Source organism: Arachis ipaensis, chromosome B09, assembly GCF_000816755.2.
Source record: "Arachis ipaensis cultivar K30076 chromosome B09, Araip1.1, whole genome shotgun sequence".
Lineage (NCBI taxonomy): Eukaryota > Viridiplantae > Streptophyta > Magnoliopsida > Fabales > Fabaceae > Arachis > Arachis ipaensis.
Window position 1 is genome coordinate 86,910,997 of NC_029793.2, and position 7,567 is coordinate 86,918,563.

Below are 7,567 nucleotides of genomic sequence, written 5' to 3' on the forward strand. Positions count from 1 at the left end.
CTATGCCTTCTGGACTTGGATTTGGCCCAAAAAAGGCTTTAGAATTCGCTATGAGCGTTTTCTGTAATTTCTGGTGCGTGGCCTCTGTCACGCGTCCACGTGGGTCACGCGGTCGCGTCAGTCATGCGACCACATCATGTGCGTTCTGCTTAAGGCACGCGGTCATGGCAGTCATGCGGCCGCGTCGCTGCTGATTCGCGCTTGGCACGCGATCGCTTCGTCCATGCGATCGCGTGGATGCCAGTTTCTTCAGAAGCTCCGTTTTGTGCTTTCCTTCCATTTTTGTATGTTTCCTTTCCATCCTTTAAGTCATTCCTACCTTAGAAGATTTGAAACTACTCAACACACTAATCACGGCATCGAATGGAAATAAAGGTAATTAAGATAATTAATATTAAAGCATAGGAAACATGTTTTTCACATACATCACATAATAAGGAAGGGAAAGTAAAACCATGCAATTAATATGAATAAGTGGGTGAGGGATTGAATAAATCACTCAAATTAAGCACAAAATATATCATAAAATATGGGTTTATCAACCTCCCCACACTTAAACAATAGAATGTCCTCATGCTAAATCCAAAGTAAAAGGTAAGGTTAAAGTGGTGGAATGTTATGCAATGCAACCTATTCATATGAATGCAACTACATGCAAAATGTTTCTACCTACTTGGTTTAAAAGTAAACAAGTTCAACAAGACAAATACAAATCAGATTTCACTATTTCAAATTATACAATAAGAGACAAGTAAACTTGTAAGAAGACAGCTCATGAAAGCAGGGAACATAGAATCAAGCATTGAACCCTCACTGGTAGTGTATATCACTCTAATCTCTCAAGTGTATAGGGTTATTCACTCTACTCTTCTCTAGTCATGCTTTCTAAACCTTGTTCTTCATCTAACCAATCAACAATTTTTAATATACCAATGCAAACATCATGAGGTCCTTTTCAAGGTTGTAATGGGGCTAAGGTAAGGGTAAAGGTATATATATGGCTAAGTGAGCTTTATAAATTGAATCTTTAATTAACCTAAGCTCTCACCTAATATACATATACTCTATATACTTTTAAATTCATGCCTAGCTACCCATAATTCCCACTTTTGTATAATTTCCATACTCATGTACCAAATTTTCTTTAATTTTTATCACATGTGCATTGATCTTTTATTAAACTTAATATTGGGGTAATTTTGTCCCCTTATTTACTTATTTATTGAGTATTTTTGGATTTTTCTCTTTTTCTCTTTTTTTTTTGTAGAGAAACAAACATAACTTATCAATGCACATGGATTTTCTATTATTTTTCTATTTTGGTTTTTTTCATGAGTAGGTTCCCAAATTCTTGATATTCAAATAAATTAGAAACATTATACTTTTCCTTTATTAACCCATGTTCCCACAGTTTTCCCACACTTAATTTACACACTATCTTAAGCTAACCAAAGATTCAATTGGGATAACTAATTTGTTTTCCGCTTAAGGCTAGTGATGTGGTAAAATATAGAACAAATGGGGATTAAAAAGGCTCAAAGTGGCTGACAAAGGTGATTTAAAGGGTAGGCTAATTTTGGGATAAGTGAGCTAAAATCAAACAATGGCCTCAATCATATGCAAGCATGTAAATACACTAAATATTGGACATATAGACTGAAACAAAGTAAAGATCACAATTATAGAGAAGTAAACATACAAGAATAAAATATTTATGGTTAAATAATGTAACCATGTAAATAAGCTCAAAATCTCACAGGTTGTGTGTTCTTTGGCTCAAAAACCATGTTCCAAATACAACTTCAAACAAATTTAACAAAAACTTTTTCAATTTAAATTAGTGAAATTTTTCAAAAATAGGGTCATTAGAAGAATTTTATTACTTTAACGAAGTAGTAACTAGATGCATAAAATCAAACAAATATGCAAATGCAACAACTAATTTAACAAAGAAAATTAAACATTGGTGCAAAAATATGAAGTGACTAACCCATGGAAGTCGGTATCGACCTCCCCACACTTAAAGATTGCACCGTCCTTGCTGAGATGTGCAGGTGGACGGACTGTTCCAACTGATGCTTTTCTTCAAGGATTGTGCTGATGGACTTGTTTGTCTCCCCATGTAAACGTCTTCCGGTTCCCTTCTGGGTGGCCATCCTGAAAGAGAAAAGGGAAGAAGAGTAACCCGGAAATAGAGATAAGAAAATAAAAGAAGTATGGGTGGGTTAATGCCAAATGATAAGGGTCTCATTTACATGGAAGCTTCAACATGTAAGTGAGAAAACAATAGAAGCCATGGCATGCCAGTGGTGCAAGATTTGAAACATAGGGGAGGAGAGTGTGGGTAATGAAAGACAGTATAAGTTCATGTCAATGCAAAAAGGAATAAAAATATCATAAAAGATTAGCATTGATTTAAATAATATTACCCGACAGTGTAAACAAGTCACTAAGCACCAAATAATACCAGAAAAGACACAACAGTTAAATATGAACAAGTGACACCAATGGAAAAATAATAATTTTAGAAAAGAAAAGAAAAATATGCACACAATTAAAATGCAATGGATGAAAGTATTTAAATAAAATAAAATAAAAGCGAAGAAGAATGAGAAGGGAAAGAAGGAAAGAAGAAATAAGTAAGAAAGGGGGGAGGAAAAATTAGGATTGGGAGAGAAAAGATAAGATATTTGGCAAATTAGGATAAACTGTGCGGTGCAAGCGACGTGGACGCGTGGGGCACGTGGTCGCACGACTTGTGCTTATACTGATTGACGCGGTCGCGTCGGTCAAGCGGTCACGTGACCCGTTTTATGCTACTGGCGCGAGGACAGGCTCGCTCTCGCACAACTCTCTGTTTAAAAATCATTAATTGCCAAATATTGGGTGACGCGATCGCGTGGGACATGCGATCGCGTGAGTGGGCACTTAGATGGACTGCGCGTCCAGCGCCAGTCCAGCACCACTCTAGCACAACTTTTGGTTGTGCACCATTATTACGTCGAAATCCTGGTCACGCGGCCGCGTAGGGCACGCGGTCGCGTGGGAGGCCAGTATTCCCACTCGACGCGGACGCGTCAGCGACGTGGTCGCGTGGGACGATTTGTGCCACGGGCACGCCTCCAGCCACGCTCCAGCGTGACTCTCTGTTCTTTTTTATTTTCTCCCCTCTCCTTGCGACGCGAACGCGTCGCTGATACGGTGGCGTCGCGTTCCGTTTTTTTTTTTTTATGTGTATGATAGATGCAGAATGCAATGATTAACATGAATGCTATGCATGATTCCAGGTTCAATGAAGTAAAATGAAAAGGAAATAAAAATGAAAGCAATTAACAAGAAATAAATTGAAAAAGAAGCACCATACCATGGTGGGGGTTGTCTCCCACCTAGCACTTTTAGTTTAAGTCCTTAAGTTGGACATTGTAGGAGCTTCCTGCTATGGCGGCTTATGTTTAAATTCGTCCAAAAATCTCCACCAGTGCTTGGAATGCCAATAGCCTCCGGGGTCCCATACTAGGCATGTAAAGCTTCTGAGCAGCTTCAGACGAATTTTCAGACTCCCGGGGTGACGAATGTTAGAATAAACTCCAGGATTCCACGAAGATTCTGATTAAGAGATCTAAGAGATACTCATTCGATCTAAGGTAGAACGGAAGTGGTTGTCAAGCACGCGTTCATAAGGAATGATGATGATTGTCACGTTCATCACATTCAGGTTGAAGTGCGAATGAATATCTTAGAAGCGAAATAAGTTGAATTGAATAGAAAAACAGTAGTACTTTGCATTAATCTTTGAGGAACAGCAGAGCTCCACACCTTAATCTATGGAGTGTAGAAACTCTACCGTTTAAAAATACATAAGTGAGAGGTCCAGGCATGGCCGAATGGCCAGCCCCCCAAACGTGATCAATAGATCAAAATATGATCATAAGATGTCTAATACAATAGTAAAAAGATCTATTTATAATAAACTAGCTACTAGGGTTTACAAAAGTAAGTAATTGATGCATAAATCCACTTCCGGGGCCCACTTGGTGTGTGCTTGGGCTGAGCTTGAGTGTTACACATGTAGAGGCTCTTTCTGGAGTTGAACGCCAGGTTGTAACGTATTTCTGGCGTTCAACTCTGGTTTGTAACGTGTTTCTGGCGTTTAACTCTAGACAGCAGCGTATAACTGGCGTTCAACGCCCTTTTACGTCATCTAAACTTTGCCAAAGTATGGACTATTATATATTGATAGAAAGCCCTTGATGTCTACTTTCCGACGCAATTAGAAGCGTGCCATTTTGAGTTCTGTAGCTCCAGAAAATCTACTTTGAGTGCAGGGAGGTCAGAATCCAACAGCATCAGCAGTCCTTCTTCAACCTCTGAATCTGATTTTTGCTCAAGTCCCTCAATTTCAGCCAGAAAATACCTGAAATCACAGAAAAACACACAAACTCATAGTAAAGTCCAGAAATGTGAATTTAACATAAAAACTAATGAAATCATCCCTAAAAGTAACTAGATTCTACTAAAAACATACTAAAAACAATGCCAAAAGGCATATAAATTATCCGCTCATCACAACACCAAACTTAAATTGTTGCTTGTCCCCAAGCAACTGAAAATCAAATAGGATAAAAAGAAGAGAATATACTATAAATTCCAAACTATCAATGAAACATAGCTCCAATCAGATGAGCGGGACTTGTAGATTTTTGCCTCTTGAATAGTTTTGGCATCTCGCTTTATTCATTGAAGTTCAGAATGACTGGCATCTATAGGAACTCAGAGTTCAGATAGTGTTATTGATTCTCCTAGTTCAGTATGATGATTCTTGAACACAGCTACTTTATGAGTCTTGGCCGTGGCCCTAAGCACTTTGTTTTCCAGTATTACCACCGGATACATAAATGCCACAGACACATAATTTGGGTGAACCTTTTTAGATTGTGACTCAGCTTTGCTAAAGTCCCCAATTAGAGGTGTCCAAGGTTCTTAAGCACACTCTGTTTTTGCTTTGGACCTTGACTTTAACCGCTCAGTCTCAAGTTTTCACTTGACACCTACACGCCATAAGCACATGGTTAGGGACAGCTTGGTTTAGCCGCTTAGGCCAGGATTTTATTCCTTTAGGCCCTCCTATCCACTGATGCTCAAAGCCTTGGGATTCTTTTTATTTACCCTTGCCTTTTGGTTTTTAAGGGTTATTGGCTTTTTGCTCTTGCCTCTTGGTTTTAAGAGCTTTTGGCTTTTTCTGCTTGCTTTTTCTTTTTTTTCTAATTTTTTTTTGCCATTTTTTTTTCTGCAAGCTTTGTTCTTTGCTGCTTTTTCTTGCTTCAAGAATCATTTTTATAATTTTTCAGATTATCAAATAACATGTCTCCTTGTCATCATTCTTTCAAGAGCCAACATATTTAACATTCATAAACAACAACTTCAAAAGACATATGCACTGTTCAAGCATTCATTCAGAAAACAAGTAGCATTGTCTCCACATGAAAATAATTAAACTAAGTTCAAGGATAAATTCGAAACTCATGTACTTCTTGTTCTTTTGAATTAAAACATTTTTCATTTAAGAGAGGTGATGGATTCATAGGACATTCATAACTTTAGGACAAAGTTACTAACTACTAATGATCATGTAATGAAGATACAAACATGGATAAGCACTTAACATAGAAAATGAAAAACAGAGAATGTAAGAACAAGTAATGAGTCCACCTTAGTGATGGTGGCGTTTCCTCCTTGAGGAACCAATGATGTCTTTGAGCTCTTCTATGTCTCTTCCTTGTCTTTGTTGCTCCTCCCTCATTGCTTTTGGATCTTCTCTAATTTCATGAAGGATGATGGAGTGCTCTTGATGTTCCACCCTTAATTGCCCCATGTTGGAACTTAATTCTCCTAGGGAGGTGTTGGTTTGCTCCAAAAATTCTGTGGAGGAAATTGCATCCCTTGAGGTATCTCAGGGATTTCTTGATGATGAGCTTCTTCATGTGCCTGTTGAGATCCATGAATGTGCTCTCTTGTTTGCTCCATCCTTTTCTTAGTGATGGGCTTGTGAGATGAATCTTTCCATCTCCCATGGCTCAGAGGTGGAAGCAATTGTCTTCTCTTTCCTCTTTCTTGAGGTTTCTCTGGCCATAGGTGCCATTAATGGTTATGGAAAAACAAAAAAGCTATGCTTTTACCACACCAAACTTAGAATGTTGCTCGCCCTCGAGCAAAAGAAGAAAGAATAGAAGAAGAAGAAGAAGATATGGAGGAGATGGAGGGTTGTGTGTATTCGGCCATATGGGTAGGATTGGGTGGGAAAGAGATGTTGAATTTTGAAGGTAGGTGGGTGTATGGATGTGAGTGGTAAAGTGGTGATAGGGAAGAGAGATTGAGGTGATTGGTAAAGAGTTTTGGGGAAGAGTGTTTATGGGATTGTGTGAAAGAGGGGTGAGAAGAAGTGAGTGGAGGTAGCTAGGGATCCTGTGGGGTCCACAGATCCTGAGGTGTTCAAGGATTTACAACCTTGCACCAAATTAGGCATGCAAAATTCCCTTGCACATAACTCTGGGCATTCAGCGCCAGATTGGTGCTTGTTCTGGGCGTTGAACGCCCATTTGTTGCCCATTTCTGGCGTTGAACGCCAGAACCATGCTTGTTCTGGGCGTTCAGCGTTAGCTCTTCTCCAAGGTGCAATTCTGGCGTTCAAACGCCCAGATGCTGCCCATTTTGGGCGTTCAGCGCCAGAACCATGCTCTGTTCTGGCGTTGAACGCCAGCCAGATGCTTCTTACTGGCGTTTAAACGCCAGTAAGGTCTTCCTCCAGGGTGTGATTTTTCTTCTGCTGTTTTTGATTCCGTTTTCAATTTTTATATTTATTTTGTGACTCCACATGATCATGAACCTAATAAAACATGAAAGAATAAGAAAAATAAAATTAGATAAATAAAAATTGGGTTGCCTCCCAACAAGCACTTCTTTAATGTCAATAGCTTGACAGTGGGCTCTCATGGAGCCTCACAGATGTTCAGAGCATTGTTGAGACTCCCCAACACCAAACTTAGAGTTTGGATATGGGAGTTCAACACCAAACTTAGAGTTTAGTTGAGGCCTCCCAACACCAAACTTAGAGTTTGACTGTGGGTGCTTTGGTTGACTTTGCAGTGAGAGAAGCTTTTTATGCTTCCTCTCCATGGGTACAGAGAGAGATCCTTGAGTTTTAAACACAAGGTTGTCCTCATTTAATTGAAGGATTAATTCTCCTCTGTCCACAACAATCACAGCTCTTGCTGTGGCTAGGAAGGGTCTCCCAAGGATGATGAATTCATCCTCATTCTTCCCAGTATCCAAGACTATGAAATTAGCAGGGATGTAAAGGCCTTCAACCTTTACTAACACATCCTCTACTTGTCAATAAGCCTGTTTTCTTGAACTGTCTGACATCTCTAATGAGATTTTAGTAGCTTACACCCCAAAGATTCCCAGTTTCTCTATTACAGAGAGGGGCATGAGGTTTATCCCTGAACCAGGGTCACACAGAGCCTTTTCAAAGATCATGTTGCCTATGGTACAAGGTATTATGAACTTT